The sequence below is a fragment of the Xyrauchen texanus genome, chromosome 37 (assembly GCF_025860055.1).
Source record: "Xyrauchen texanus isolate HMW12.3.18 chromosome 37, RBS_HiC_50CHRs, whole genome shotgun sequence".
In the NCBI taxonomy this organism is placed as follows: Eukaryota; Metazoa; Chordata; class Actinopteri; order Cypriniformes; family Catostomidae; genus Xyrauchen; species Xyrauchen texanus.
Window position 1 is genome coordinate 4,324,774 of NC_068312.1, and position 15,806 is coordinate 4,340,579.

General features: G+C 35.9%; 1 protein-coding gene across 1 annotated transcript in view; it reads right to left on the reverse strand.

Moving 5' to 3' along the window:
* apeh (acylaminoacyl-peptide hydrolase) overlaps nucleotides 1-15,806 on the reverse strand; it is a 159,994-nt gene that overhangs the window by 56,891 nt on the left and 87,297 nt on the right. The window lies entirely within an intron of this gene.

Here is a 15,806-nt window from a genome sequence, read left to right on the forward strand (position 1 = left end):
GCTGTCCTTGTGCCAAGGCAGTCTTGCACACAGCGAACATGTGCTACAGATTTGCTCTTGGGGCCTCACAGAGGGTACAACTCTGCTCTTTGCCATACCACAGAGGCAAATATCCAGGGCTTCGAAGACTATCATAGGATGGATCTTATTCGAAAACTTTGCATTGCCTGGGGTACCTTCCACAAGTCACACTAGAACTCTATCAGATGCCCCCTTCCACACTGTCCAACACCCTTGCTGCTGCTGGCTGACTGTTCCAATCATATCCCCTACCTTCCATCCTTTCATCTCCCTGGGACCACTCTTTCTCACTAATGCTTCACCAAATTTACCCATCTTCAATCTTCATAAACAAAGTCACTAAACATGTTAAGCTTGGCCTCCACCCTTCATCCTCCGTTTTCTGATTTTAAATGATCAGTTTATACATTTTTTTTTAATTATTTATCCAAAATATTCTAGGTATATATTATTCTAGTTTTATTATTATTAATATCTAGAAATGTTTAGCCTAATCCAGGCCCAAATACTATTTCACAGGATATTACTTCAGCTGATTTTAAAAACAGGATGTGCACGGGAATTATTCATCTAAATGTTTGTAGTTTAAAGGGGTCATGACATAAGGAACAACATTTTGCATGATCTTTTGACATGTAAGAGTTCATTGTACATTATAAAAAAAGTAACTTTCAAAACTCAAAACTTCCTCCTTAACCCTCTGGGGTCTGAGGGTGTTTTGGGCCCTGGAGAAGATTTGACATGCCTTGACATTTGTGCTTTTTTTCAGTTGGTTAAAAACACATTAATGGCTAAAGTCTGATAACACTGTATTCAGCACAAACTGGGCTACAATAATATGTGAGCAACATGTGTGTACATGTTTGAATTTTTGAGAAAATAACATTTATGCATGGTTTTTGAAACCATGAAAAAACTAAATTAGTAAATCATTGAAATAGGGCCATATAACACATACTAAAGATTTGTCCACAAGCCTTTTGAGAACTGGATCTTGTAGCCTAGAGTTTCTGCTACAAAATGATTTGAAAACCATCCTGATCACTCATTCATAAAAAACAACATAGTAATTTAACTTTTGTAAGACACTATGAGTGTTAGAAAGGTCATATGCGGAGGCGTGAACTATAATGAATATTGATTGTAATTCACACCTGAGGAGACAAAAGTTCCCTCCCTTGGGCCCCTCCCCTTAAGTTAAAAAGTAATCTGACTACATTTTCTTTACATAAAGACTTAACTTAATTTTAGACCTACACTACCGTTTAAAAGAAGTCTCTTCTGCTCACCAAGGCTGCATTTATTTGATCCAAAGTACAGTAAAAACAGTGATATTTTTAACAATTTTTTACAATTTAAAAGAACAGTTTTCTATTTGAATATATTGTAAAATGCAATTTGTGATCAAAGCTGAATTTTTAGCATCATTAATGCAGTCTTCAGTGTCACATTATACTTCAGAAATCATTATAATATGCTGATTTTCTAAAATGGGCATATTTAAAGTGCATTTTACTCATTTAACCTGAACACATATTTGCAAGCACAAGCTTGGTTGATGATAATGAGGCAGCATAAACACTAGTTAAAATATAATCTAAACATTCATATTATTTTTATATCATATTGCATATCATATTTATATCAAACAACATACAATTTAAATACCTGGTTTAGCCGAAACAGCATTTAAATGTAACTAAAACTTACTCTGAATCCTGGCTGGCAAGTCTGGAAACAGTCCCACTAGTAAAATATGTACGTTTATATAAAATAGCATGTCAACTAATTAAAACTAAATGACTTACTCGTCCGAATTTGTATCCTCGGCTATCTTTAGACATATGTTTCATGTTTGTGTGATAAGTATTCGTGGAGCTTCAGTTAATTTTTGTGACTTGTTTCAGATATATGACCGCAAGCCCGCTAGCCCAGAGACTGCTTACAGCTCACCCTTTTTATTTTCTTTATTTTACAAAAGCACAATACTTTGTTGTTATTGTGAGTGTACACAAATAAAATTAGACCCTTTATAGTCTCTAATGATGTCTTACACTTCTGAAAAATCCAGCAGGACGCGCCGGCGTGTCCGTCGACCCCAGAGTGTTAATACAAATAAGAGCATTTATTTAAATCAAGCTGCAAAAAGGACTTTGAATTTTCCCTACTTTGTGATGTCACACAGATGAACACATCAGCACATGACTGCCTCTACAACAAGACATCAACGCCTACTTTTACATCATTGCACCCTCAGCCCACCCAATAGCACTCAATAGCACCAACAATAGCAAAGATGAGAGAACAAGACAGATGGGCTTACTCTACACTAGAGGGGGCTTACACAGGACACCTTCTTGTGCCCATCTGGACTATTTTTAAACCTTTTTCTCCATAAACATGCAATAGACTAACTTCTTTGATCATTATCACACATCTCAAGCAGATTTTAAAAGACACAATGTCAAATTATAACTCTAAATAGGAGACCTCCATTCTGTATCTTGCTGTTTACAGTATCATTTTGCACCATCGGCACTATTTGAAATTGTTGGTCTATGTATACATGAACTAGATGTACGTCTGTATGTCAGCATGAGTAAATAATTTGATACTTTCGAACGCAATGTGCTGGGTATGTATTGTGTATACCCTGAAACTTCATTTTTTATTGTTGTGGAGCTGGTTCTTACTCTTCAGACTGGGTTTCAAATACATCGCTGTATTCGAGGGGCTGCATGATTTTAGCCAATCATAACAATGGTCATTTACATTGAAGTTTTAAAAGAGACACTGAGGCCAAAACAAGTGTTTCAGACAGAGGTCCAGAGACAGGGTGGAAAATTATCATATTTTCCTAAATCGTGACTGTTTTGGCACATAAAACTTAACTAAAATTATAAGTGGACCTCAGGGAAAATTGTTGATTTATCTGGAACCTGGCTGACCAAACCAGTTATTGACAAAGTTATTGACCATGATATTTAAATGCAGCGCCTGGTTAATTCAGACTTTTCTGATAATGCTAGGATGTTTTACTACCTAGCTATATAACAGACAGAACCCAGGCAGTTAAGGTCGATGGTAACCTATCTGATACTGATGGTTTGTAAAGGGGTACCACAAGGATCAGTTCTTGGTCCTCTTTAATTCTCTCTCTCTCTCATTTATATGTATGTGAAAATATAAGCACATACATACCGTATATTTATGGGGGATAAGTTTCCAAATTCATCTTTCCATTTTTAAGATGATAATAATGACTGCTTTACATGCACTTAAGAAAATGTTTTATTCCAGGCTTTTTTTTTGCAGAAAGCGGCAATCTGAAACGTCAAGTAAACTAGACTACTTATTTCCATATGCCGCTTAAGGGATTAAAAGAAAGTGGTTTAACACCCCTAGGATTCTCTCAGAGAACGCGGCTTAATGTGGCCATTTAAACACATAAGAAGTGTTCTGATGGGTGTTTGAAGAGTGTGCCTTCTTAGAATAAACTGGGATAACAACATCATAGGGTAGAGCTTAACATGTCAACAAAGTGGAAAGAATTCAACAATTCTGGGAGTACAGTGGTAAATTCACAAACACTATAAACTATACCCATTTATACACAGCAATGTAAAATATCAACTGTCCCTCACATCCATGTCTATGCAGTCATAAATTGGGAAATTTGTACATAAGGCAACACCAACATTGCGTCGCTATACAGCTGCAGTTTGCGATAGAAAGCGAAGGAAACCAACACAGCAACAGTTGTGGAATATCTGGAAATAAAGAGAAGCAATGGAGAATAAAATAACAAAGTCTTCCTCGGATCCCATGTTTGTTATTTACAGAAGCGTCGCAGGGAAGATAAGTTGTTGTGGAGAAAGCCGGTTACTGACCGAGTTGAATGTAAGCGGGAATAAAGGGTACACCGATTATACTGTACAGTGCATGTAAACCGAAGCGCTGTTTTCTCGCAATAACCACTTTCTAGTCTCCATGTAAACTTAGTCAATGTAATGTTTTGCTGTGAATCCACCATAAGCACAGCTTTAAAGTGTTTGCAAAATGCTTTTGATGTGATACAAGCTGTAGATAAAACTATATTAGATTTTCTTAGGATTTTGTATTCATGACTTTTGCTAAAGCTTACTCTGAAATGGGTAAAAATGCCATTCGGTTTTCAACACCATTTTTTTGGAACAACTTGCAATCTGTCCTTAAACGTAAAGATCTTATTACTCTTAGTGAATTTAAAATGATTGTTAACTCTAAGGAACTAGAATCTTTTGATTGCAATTGTTGAAAATTATTATCATGCTTTTACATGTTGTTTTATATGCTGTCAATATTTGGTTGCTGCCTTTCTAGGCCAGGTCACTCCTGTAAAAAAAGATTAAAATCTCAATGGGACCAACCTGGAATATAAAAAAAAATTAAAAAAAAGAGGCAGGAGGTTATTTTTTTCTGAACATCCATGGAAACTTCTTAAATAGAGTTAGAAAAAGTATCCCAGGATTCATCTCATCAAATGTGTTTATCACAATGAATCATGCCCTCTGACCTTAAGTAAATTCCATGTGGAATTTTCCTACCAATGAGGCAATTCAAGCACAAAGTACCACCTTCATGTTTTTGCAAGTCGCAGTCAGCAGAGGGCACTATGCGTAGCTCTAGCTGTACAAGTACCTTACAGTTGTACAGGCAGCACAGATTGTGTAAACAAACCAGTCTCAGCAGGTTTCAAATACAACTGGACAGAACTGAACCTCCAAATGCAAGAATTTCAAGGCATGATTTTCAAAGTGTTACAATTCACATGTTTATACTGCATCTTTAGGATGCTGTGTCAAATTTTGTGAATACATTTGGATACACAAAATGGATACAGATGGATACATTTGTAATGCAGATGGATACATTTGTAATGTCTTGCGGCTTGTGTACATGCAGCAGATGCAAATTTAAAATTTGGACAAAAAGTCATATTACGATTATTTTGAAAAATATTGCGATTGCGATTTGAACTGCGATTATGATGGTAATGTTTTCCACATGTTCAACTGCAAAAAGGCTACTGGGAATTTCACACTTGAACCCTCTTAAAAAGAACCAAACTGAGACCTTTTTTCACAAACCACAAACAAATAAATATTTAAACAGTGAAACAAAGTCTTCTTCATATCCAAATGTTACCATCCACCATGTACCTGTTTTTGTCCATTTTGTGATAGGGTTTCAGCACACTAATCATCATCATTCGTTTTTGAAACACAGTCAACTTGAATATTAGGGATACTCCAATCAGGATTTTAACATCCTATACGATCTCCAATTTTCTTTTCATCTCATAAATCGATGCTGATCATTTAACATTTTATCAGCAGCTCTGTCAAAACTGGTTCTATGTAAGCTTTCTGCTCAATGTCATTGTTAACTATATTTCCCTGTTTGTAAAACCAACCAAGTTGTTGCCTAGTTTTTGCAGTCAAAAATAATGTTGGTTGATTGAACAATGATTAAACAAAATACATTTTTTAAATATAAATGTTACTCTTTATTCTAGGCCTTAAAAACTAGTTGGCTTATACAAATTATTCTTTACTGTATATAAGATAGTCCTAAAGAATGAGGCTTAATGTCAAACTGGATTTGAACTGATAACCCTTTTGTGTAATTAAATTTGAAAGTGAAAATTTTGGTTAGTTTGTCACCATTTAATTAAATTATTTTTATTCATTATTTTATTATATTTAATTGATTAATGCATTATAGTATAGTAACTGAATATTTAATATAGATTTATTTTATGCATGTTCCTTCCTTTTCATTTACTTGGATGTTGGTAATATTAGTTCTGTTTTCACTTGTTCCCTCAGGGAGTGTAATAAGGGCGACACGCTCTCTCGTGAGGTAAACAAATGACGGGAGACTGGAGGAATGGAAGAGAAGTTTCTGGACTCTACAGGTGTTACTGTTAATGCTGTTTGCTCAGCAAGCATTTAATAAAGATGTTTGAATTATTTGACATCTTATATTCCGCGTTATTATTATGATACCTGTGCCTTGCGGAGACCGAGATGCTGCTACCGCAGATAATAATAAAAAAAACGCTTCACGCAGGATGCGCCAGTTTAGTGTAAATAAAGCGTTTAGAGCACATAAGCAAAAGGAACCGAACTCAGAGCACTTCTGTAACTGTAAGCATGAGAGGGAGTTGTTTAGTGCAGAACCACTCTGAAAACACCAACAATGCTCTAACTTAATAAAGATTGCAGTGCAAATAATAACCCTTCCAGTTTAATAATCGCACATGGTCATATCACGGTTTCAATTTTATTTCGATTAATTGTGCAGCCCTAAATAGCACAGATGCAAATTTAAATATAGCTGCAAGCAACAATGCAATTCTTCCTCAAAATGGCAAATCATTCAAAATTGATCAGTGGAGGGTTGGGGTTAAACCCTCCCAATGGAGGAATCCAAAAAACATGTCTTTCTGTCTTAATCCTATTTTCATTGTAGAGGAAAATCCATCATGCAGGACCTTATGGATCCTTGAGGCTTTTTTGTTCCCAATGAGAAATGAGGTATGTACATTAAGTTTCAGAAGAATTGAATAAATGGGGTGGAAATGACATCACTTTGAAAATAGGACATTTGGGCAAGGCTTGTAGCGCCCCATAAGGCGATTGTGGGCCATTCTTGGTGTGGTGTTTCCTGTTGGCCTGTGGTAACAAGGTACTCAATTAGAACATTTTTGACCAGAAAATAGCTCTTTTCGGCATGGCCTGTAGTGCCCCTAAGGGCAAATGTTGGCCATTATTGGTTTAGGGGTTACCGTTGGCCTGTAGTATCAATGTACAAAATTAGAAAATGTTTGACCTGAAAATGGGACATTTGGGCATGGCCTGTAGCGCCCCCTAAGGGCGAATGTGGGCCATTCTTTGCATAGTACTTCAGAGTGATGTCATCTTGAAAAATGTTAGGTTTGAAAAACCATCAGTCAAAATGACATTTGATATATTGACATATACACTCACCTAAAGGATTATTAGGAACACCTGTTAAATTTTTCATTAATGCAATTATCTAATCAACCAATCACATGGCAGTTACTTCAATGCATTTAGGGGTGTGGTCCTGGTCAAGACAATCTCCTGAACTCCAAACTGAATGTCAGAATGGGAAAGAAAGGTGATTTAAGCAATTTTGAGCGTGGCATGGTTGTTGGTGCCAGACGGGCCGGTCTGAGTATTTCACAATCTGCTCAGTTACTGGGATTTTCACGCACAACCATTTCTAGGGTTTACAAAGAATGGTGTGAAAAGTGAAAAACATCCAGTATGCGGCAGTCCTGTGGGTGAAAATTCCTTGTTGATGCTAGAGGTCAGAGGAGAATGGGCCGACTGATTCAAGCTGATAGAAGAGCAACTTTGCCTGAAATAACCACTCGTTACAACCGAGGTATGCAGCAAAGCATTTGTGAAGCCACAACATGCACAACCTTGAGGCGGATGGGCTACAACAGCAGAGGACCCCACCGGGTACCACTCATCTCCACTACAAATAGGAAAAAGAGGCTACAATTTGCAAGAGCTCACCAAAATTGGACAGTTGAAGACTGGAAAAATGTTGCCTGGTCTGATGAGTCTCGATTTCTGTTGAGACATTCAGATGGTCGAGTCAGAATTTGGCGTAAACAGAATGAGAACATGGATAAATCATGCCTTGTACCACTGTGCAGGCTGGTGGTGGTGGTGGTGTAATGGTGTGGGGGATGTTTTCTTGGCACACTTTAGGCCCCTTAGTGCCAATTGGGCATCGTTTAAATGCCACGGCCTACCTGAGCATTGTTTCTGACCATGTCCATCCCATTATGGCCACCATGTACCCATCCTCTGATGGCTACTTCCAGCAGGATAATGCACCATGTCACAAAGCTCGAATCATTTCAAATTGGTTTCTTGAACATGACAATGAGTTCACTGTACTAAAATGGCCCCCACAGTCACCAGATCTCAACCCAATAGAGCATCTTTGGGATGTGGTGGAACGGGAGCTTCGTGCCCTGGATGTGCATCCCACAAATCTCCATCAACTGCAAGATGCTATCCTATCAATATGGGCCAACATTTCTAAAGAATGCTTTCAGCACCTTGTTGAATCAATGCCACGTAGAATTAAGGTAGTTCTGAAGGCGAAAGGGGGTCAAACACAGTATTAGTATGGTGTTCCTAATAATCCTTTAGGTGAGTGTATATTGAGGCAATGTAGACATTTACATAAATATGCCCCTTTCAGCCATTTTGTGTTATATTCATTTTTGCTAAGTAAGAAATTGAAAGACATCAATCCTACACATGGGTACCACATTTCAAGTCAATTGGAGCTATAGTTTAGGAGAAGATGATCTTTAGGTTTTCCAAAATTTTCACTTTACAGGAAAATCTATCATGGTGGAAATTATGGGTCCTTGAGGCTTTTTTATTCCCCATGAGAAATGAGGCATATACACCAAGTTTCAGAAGAATTGGACAAATGGGGTGGAAATGAAATCATTTTGAAAATGGGACTTTTGGGCGTGGCCTGTATGGCCCCTATGGGCGAATGTGAGTCATTCTTTGCATAGTACTTCAGAACTAATGTCAATGTCAATGTCAATTTTATTTATATAGCACCATTAATCCCAACCGAGGTTGTCCAATGTGCTGCACATACTATAGTAGACATAAGACAATACAATACAATAAAACAATAATAAAAATAAAAACTGTAATAAAAAACAGTTTAAAAAACGTACAATACACTTCCTCATTGAATATAAGCCAGTTCAAAAAGATGCGTTTTTAGCTTAGATTTAAAAACAAACAACGATGATGCAGAGCTGAATACACAAGGATAGTGCATTCCACAGTCTGGAGCAGCTACTGAAAAAGCCCGTTCACCCCTGCGCCTCAGCTTCGACTTTGGAACACACAACAATCTCTGGTTAGAAGACCGGAGAGACAGAACTGGACGATATTCAGTTAGTAATTCCGAGAGGTAAGAAGGGGCCAGACCGTTTAATGATTTAAACACCAAAAGAAGAATTTTAAAATTCACTCGGTAACGCACGGGCAACCAGTGAAGAGAACGCAAAACAGGCGTAATGTGGTCTCGTTTTTTAGATGAAGAACTTGACAAACTTTGATGTTGGCTTTAGAAAGGCCAAACCTTGAAACAAGACTGGAACTTGATGATAACAATAAAACAAGATCACTTCAAAAATATAAAATATATGCAATTACTTGAAAATTATTTAAGCTCTCCATGTCATTATTCCACATTCAGCATTCACTAAGATTTTCACTTTGTCCTAAGACTTCATTTTATGCATTGTAAAAATAAGTGAATGTTAAAGGGATATTTGACCATTTCCTACCTCATGCAGTCCCAGATGTGTATGACTTTCTTCTGCAGAAATTGAATAAAGATTCAACTTAAGTAAATGAGAAGTGGTGAGAAACAGATCAATAATTAAGTCATTTTTTACTATAAATCTGTACTTTCACTTTCATAAGCGCTCTTCTCTCTTAAGAGTTCTTTTTCTGTTTTTTTTTTTTTTTTTGTTATTTACATAAGCATATCACCCCTCCTGAGCAGGGAGGACAATTTATAGTAATAAAATAAAATAATTATATATATATATATATATATATATATATATATATATATATATATATATATATATATATATATTGATCTGTTTCTCAACCACACCTATAATATCACTGAAGGCATAGATTAAACCACTTGAGTGGTATGGATTACTTTTATGTTGCATTTATGTGATTTTTGTACCTTCTGAGTTCTGATCACCATTCAAGTGCATTGAAAGGACCAAAAGGGCTGAGATATTCTTCTAAAAAGCTTAATTTGTGTTCAGCAGAAGAAAGAAATTAATACACATCTGAGATGGAATGAGGGTGAGTAAATGATGAGAGAAATGTACTTTTGAAGTAAACTAAGTTTATTTGAAAGACTATCTAGGCACATAATAACACTGTATAGCTGTGACTGTTTATAACTCTCAAGATGTACAGGCTCTCACTTTAAATGGTCAGTGCTTTGTATTTTAGATCATTAAAATAGCAACAGATCCAGTGAAACAATGGAGATTGAGTGATTGTTTTAACATTTTACATGCCATTCAAAAACGTGGCATTTTAAAACATAAAAGTGAAATAAAAAACTAAAAATAATACCATTTGTACTTTTCATTTACTTGGAATTGTCAATGTTCTGGACGAAGGCTAAATTGTTACTGTCTCTTTAAGAGGGATGTATTGCATGATAGGACATTCAAGGCACAGTCTGTGCAGTTTGTTTCATTGAGTTTAATCTTTTGAGAACTGTGAAGTATGGGGGACAAAACTTGCAAAAATAATAAATAAATACATAATTAAATAAATGTAATAATAAGAAAATAAAAGAATAAATGTCTTGATAAAACAAATATAATTAGCTTTTAATTAAAGTTATTCCTGAATATATATTTGTAGACTTTTTTCCTTTATTTATTATTTTCTTATTATTCTTTAAAACTTTTTTATTCTTTCTTTTTATTATTATTATTACTTACGCATTCATATATTTATATATATATATATATATATATATATATATATATATATATATATATATATATATTTATTTATTCCCACCTGTAATTTATTTCCATATTTAAATATTCATTCTTACATTTCTGTCTCTTGTATGATAATTATGTGGGCTGGTCCTGCTTACCATTGGTTTATCGTAGATTGAAGCGTGCTTGATTACTCTTGACTTGTTTTGATGTGACGTTAGGTCATAGCCATATCGTGTAAAGTAAACTACAGCTATTTGTTGGGCTAAAAACATAAGAGCTTAAGTTAATCCAAGATTTATTGGTTATACTACAATCACAAAATAAATGGGGAGCCGTTTCTTCAACAAAACCACAAAATGAGCAAGTTTCATAAATGATATGATTTAACCATATGCTTTTCTTTTTTTTTCTGTGTATATAACTTCATATTTTGATGTCCACAAATCCATAATATTGTTTTCTGTTGTTATAATTGTTCATTGTAAAAGATACAACCATGATTCATTTCCCTGATCATTTATGTATGCATGTATAAGTTCTGCAATAAAAAAAAATCTATATCTGACGCTTCACATATATATCTAGAGAGTTGTGCAACTTAGTGAATGAAGTCGATAACCACGCATCAAATGACTATGTTTCATTTATAGTAGAGGTGCTTATTGATGGTTTAGGAGAGCTGTATGCCTTATGAATGTCAAAGCACATCCTGAATTGTTGGACTATCTGCAAAACGTTTCCCTGCATATTCTAAGTCAGAGACAGAGGGTGCTAAGGTGGGACGTCCATCTTATTTGCTTCTATTGAGCTCTCAACCAATGATGCACTGGAGCTACGCAAGGACCGCCTCCCTCATTTCCATGTTGCACACAGAAAAGTAAAAAGTAAATACATGTATAAATAAATAAATGTATGTGGGAATAAATAAATAAAAAAATAAATGAAAACATAAATAAAAAACAATGCAAAATAAATGAATAAATAATAAAAAAAAAAATAATAATAAATATAGAAAATAATAAAGGAATAAAGTCATACAATAACAAATTCAGGAATACATTTAATTAAAAACTAAATTATATTTGTTTTATCATCAAGACATTTATTCCTTTAGTTATTTTTTTATTATTACATTCATATACATTTACATTTATATACATTTATTTATTATTTTTGCAGGTTTGGGCCTACATAGTGAAGTCTTATTATTTTCGTACTGTTGCATCTGTATTCATTTCAGAGATTAATTGATTGAGATTGCGAGACTGCAGTCAGTTATAAATGTGTGATGATGTTGAACCTGAAGCACTAATTCATCATTCTCGGAAGTATTGATACTTTAGACATAAGTTTCATGTTTGTGTGATGAGTATTCACGGAGTTTCACTTGATTTTTGTGACGTGTTTCAGAAAGATGCTTGCGAAGACAGAGATGGCGCACCCTGTTTATTAAGTTGGCTTGTGAGAGCCAACTTACTGATATCCTACTTAAACTTATTATTAAGTTGGCTTGTGAGAGCCAACTTACTGAAATCCTACTTAAACTTATTAATAGTGGTGCTTGCAAAGCATCACTATTGTAAGCTCACATACTTATTAGTGGTGCTTGCCAAAGGCAAGGCATCACTATTGTTATTCGCCATACTTATTAGTGGTGCTTGCCAAAGGCAAGGCATCACTATTGTTATTCGCCATACTTATTATTATTAGTGGTGCTTGCAAAGCATCAGTATTGTAATCTCACATACTTATTATTAGTGGTGCTTGCAAAGCATCAGTATTGTAATCTCACATACTTATTATTAGTGGTGCTTGCAAAGCATCACTATTGTTATCTCACATACTTCTTTTTATTTTTATTTTTATTAGTGGTGCTTGCCAAAGGCAAGGCATCACTATTGTTATTCGCCATACTTATTATTAGTGGTGCTTGCAAAGCATCACTATTGTAATCTCACATACTTATTATTAGTGGTGCTTGCAAAGCATCACTATTGTAATCTCACATACTTATTATTATTTTTATTTTTTTTATTAGTGGTGCTTGCAAAGCATCACTATTGTAATCTCACATACTTATTAGTGGTGCTTGCAAAGCATCACTATTGTAATCTCACATACTTATTAGTGGTGCTTGCAAAGCATCACTATTGTAATCTCACATAGTTATTAGTGGTGCTTGCAAAGCATCACTATTGTAATCTCACATACTTATTAGTGGTGCTTGCAAAGCATCACTATTGTAATCTCACATACTTATTAGTGGTGCTTGCAAAGCATCACTATTGTAATCTCACATACTTATTAGTGGTGCTTGCAAAGCATCACTATTGTAATCTCACATACTTATTAGTGGTGCTTGCAAAGCATCACTATTGTAATCTCACATACTTATTATTAGTGGTGCTTGCAAAGCATCACTATTGTAATCTCACATACTTATTAGTGGTGCTTGCAAAGCATCACTATTGTAATCTCACATACTTATTAGTGGTGCTTGCAAAGCATCACTATTGTAATCTCACATACTTATTATTTTTATTAGTGGTGCTTGCAAAGCATCACTATTGTAATCTCACATACTTATTATTTTTATTAGTGGTGCTTGCAAAGCATAACTATTGTAATCTCACATACTTATTAGTGGTGCTTGCAAAGCATCACTATTGTAATCTCACATACTTATTATTTTTATTTAGTGGTGCTTGCAAAGCATCACTATTGTAATCTCACATACTTATTATACTTTTTATTAGTGGTGCTTGCAAAGCATCACTATTGTAATCTCACATACTTATTAGTGGTGCTTGCAAAGCATCACTATTGTAATCTCACATACTTATTATTAGTGGTGCTTGCAAAGCATCACTATTGTAATCTCACATACTTATTATACTTTTTATTTTTATTAGTGGTGCTTGCAAAGCATCACTATTGTAATCTCACATACTTATTAGTGGTGCTTGAAAAGCATCACTATTGTAATCTCACATACTTATTATACTTTTTATTTTTATTAGTGGTGCTTGCAAAGCATCACTATTGTAATCTCACATACTTATTAGTGGTGCTTGAAAAGCATCACTATTGTAATCTCACATACTTATTATTAGTGGTGCTTGCAAAGCATCACTATTGTAATCTCACATACTTATTATTATACTTTTTAATTAGTGGTGCTTGCAAAGCATCACTATTGTAATCTCACATACTTATTATTATACTTTTTATTAGTGGTGCTTGCAAAGCATCACTATTGTAATCTCACATACTTATTATTATACTTTTTATTTTTATTTTTATTTTTATTTTTATATCTCTTAACAAAACTTCGGCACCTAACTCGTCCCAAGACCGCTTGGCGTAGACCCACCGAATGAGGTGTCAAATCGAACGGCCTATTGAGGACACATGTGCTATGACTTTTATAGTGTATCGGGGTACGGAATTTGCCCCAGGGGCAAAAAAGCGCCGAAAAATCCCATAGACTTAACATTGAGACAAACTTTGACGCGTCACAGCTCCAAGCGAGGATTTCAGTAGAAACGTGTGATTTGCCACATTTGAAGAGGCTGGCAGGCTCTGTAAGAGCATACCTCAATATGGGGTAAAAGTTGCACCCCTGGGGGCAGGAGCTGCCCAAAAATGCCCCAATTGACTTATAATGGTGTAGGACTGCCCATGAAATGAAAAAGGCATAGGGATTTGTATTGAACATAGCTCTGGATCACAGTGTCATAGAGACGAGGGGTGGGCTCATTTTACTCAGACAACCAATCAGTCTCTCTGGATCATTGTGAAGCTATCAAGCCACGCCCTAGCAACCATTAAGAGCACCTTAGCAACAAGTCCCATAGACTTCTATTGAAAAAGATCAAAGGGATATCTCCGGATAGAAGTGTCATAGAAACACAAGGGTGGTCTCGCTTGACTCGGACAGCAAACAGCCAATCATGCATCACTTCAACACTTCCTTGCCCCTCCCTAGCAACCATTGTCGAAAGCACCTTAACAACCAAAATCCATAGAGGGATATCTTCCATTCTGAATGTCACAGAGGCATGGGAGTTGGTTTATATCATTCATACTGACAAGCAGCCTTTGGAGATTCATGATTGGCAGCTGCCAAGCCACTCCCTAGCAACTACACAGAGTACCCTAGCAACCGTTTAGCAGTAACTATATCTCTGCACCAGAAAATCAGAGAGACTTCTGGGTTGATTTATTTCAATCAGGATGGCAAGGACACTTCATTAGTATCACTATGGTAACTGCCTAGCAACCAGATGGGCTTACCCTAGCAACCGAGTAACAAATCACATATCTCTGCATCACAAAAACATAGAGACTTCCGGGTTGACTTATTTCAATCAGGATGGCAAGGACACTTGATAAGTATCACTATGTTAACTTCCTAGCAACCAGATGGGGTTACCCTAGCAACCGAGTAACAAATCACATATCTCTGCATCAGAAAAACGTAGAGACTTCCGGGTTGACTTATTTCAATCAGGATGGCAAGGACACTTCATTAGTATCACTATGGTAACTGCCTAGCAACCACATGAGCTTACCCTAGCAACCGAGTAACAAATCACATATCTCTGCATCAGAAAAACGTACAGACTTCCGGGTTGACTTATTTCAATCAGGATGGCAAGGACACTTGATTAGTATCACTATGATTACTGCCTAGCAACCAGATGGGGTTACCCTAGCAACCGAGTAACAAATCACATATCTCTGCACCAGAACATAGTACTGACTTCCGGGTTGATTTATTTCACTCAGGATGGCAAGGACACTTCATTACTATCACTATGGTAACTGCCTAGCAACCAGATGGGGTTACCCTAGCAACCGAGAAACAAATCACATATCTCGGCACCAGAAAAGAGTACAGACTTCCAGGTTGATTTATTTCAACCAGGATGGCAAGGACACTTCATTAGTATCAATATGGTAACTGCCTAGCAACCACATGGGGTTACCCTAGCAACCGAGTAACAAATCACATATCTCACCATCAGAAAAACGTAGATACTTCTGGGTTGACTTATTTCAATCAGGATGGCAAGGACACTTGATTACTATCACTATGGTAACTGCCTAGCAACCAGATGGGGTTACCCTAGCAACCGAGTAACAAATCACATATCTC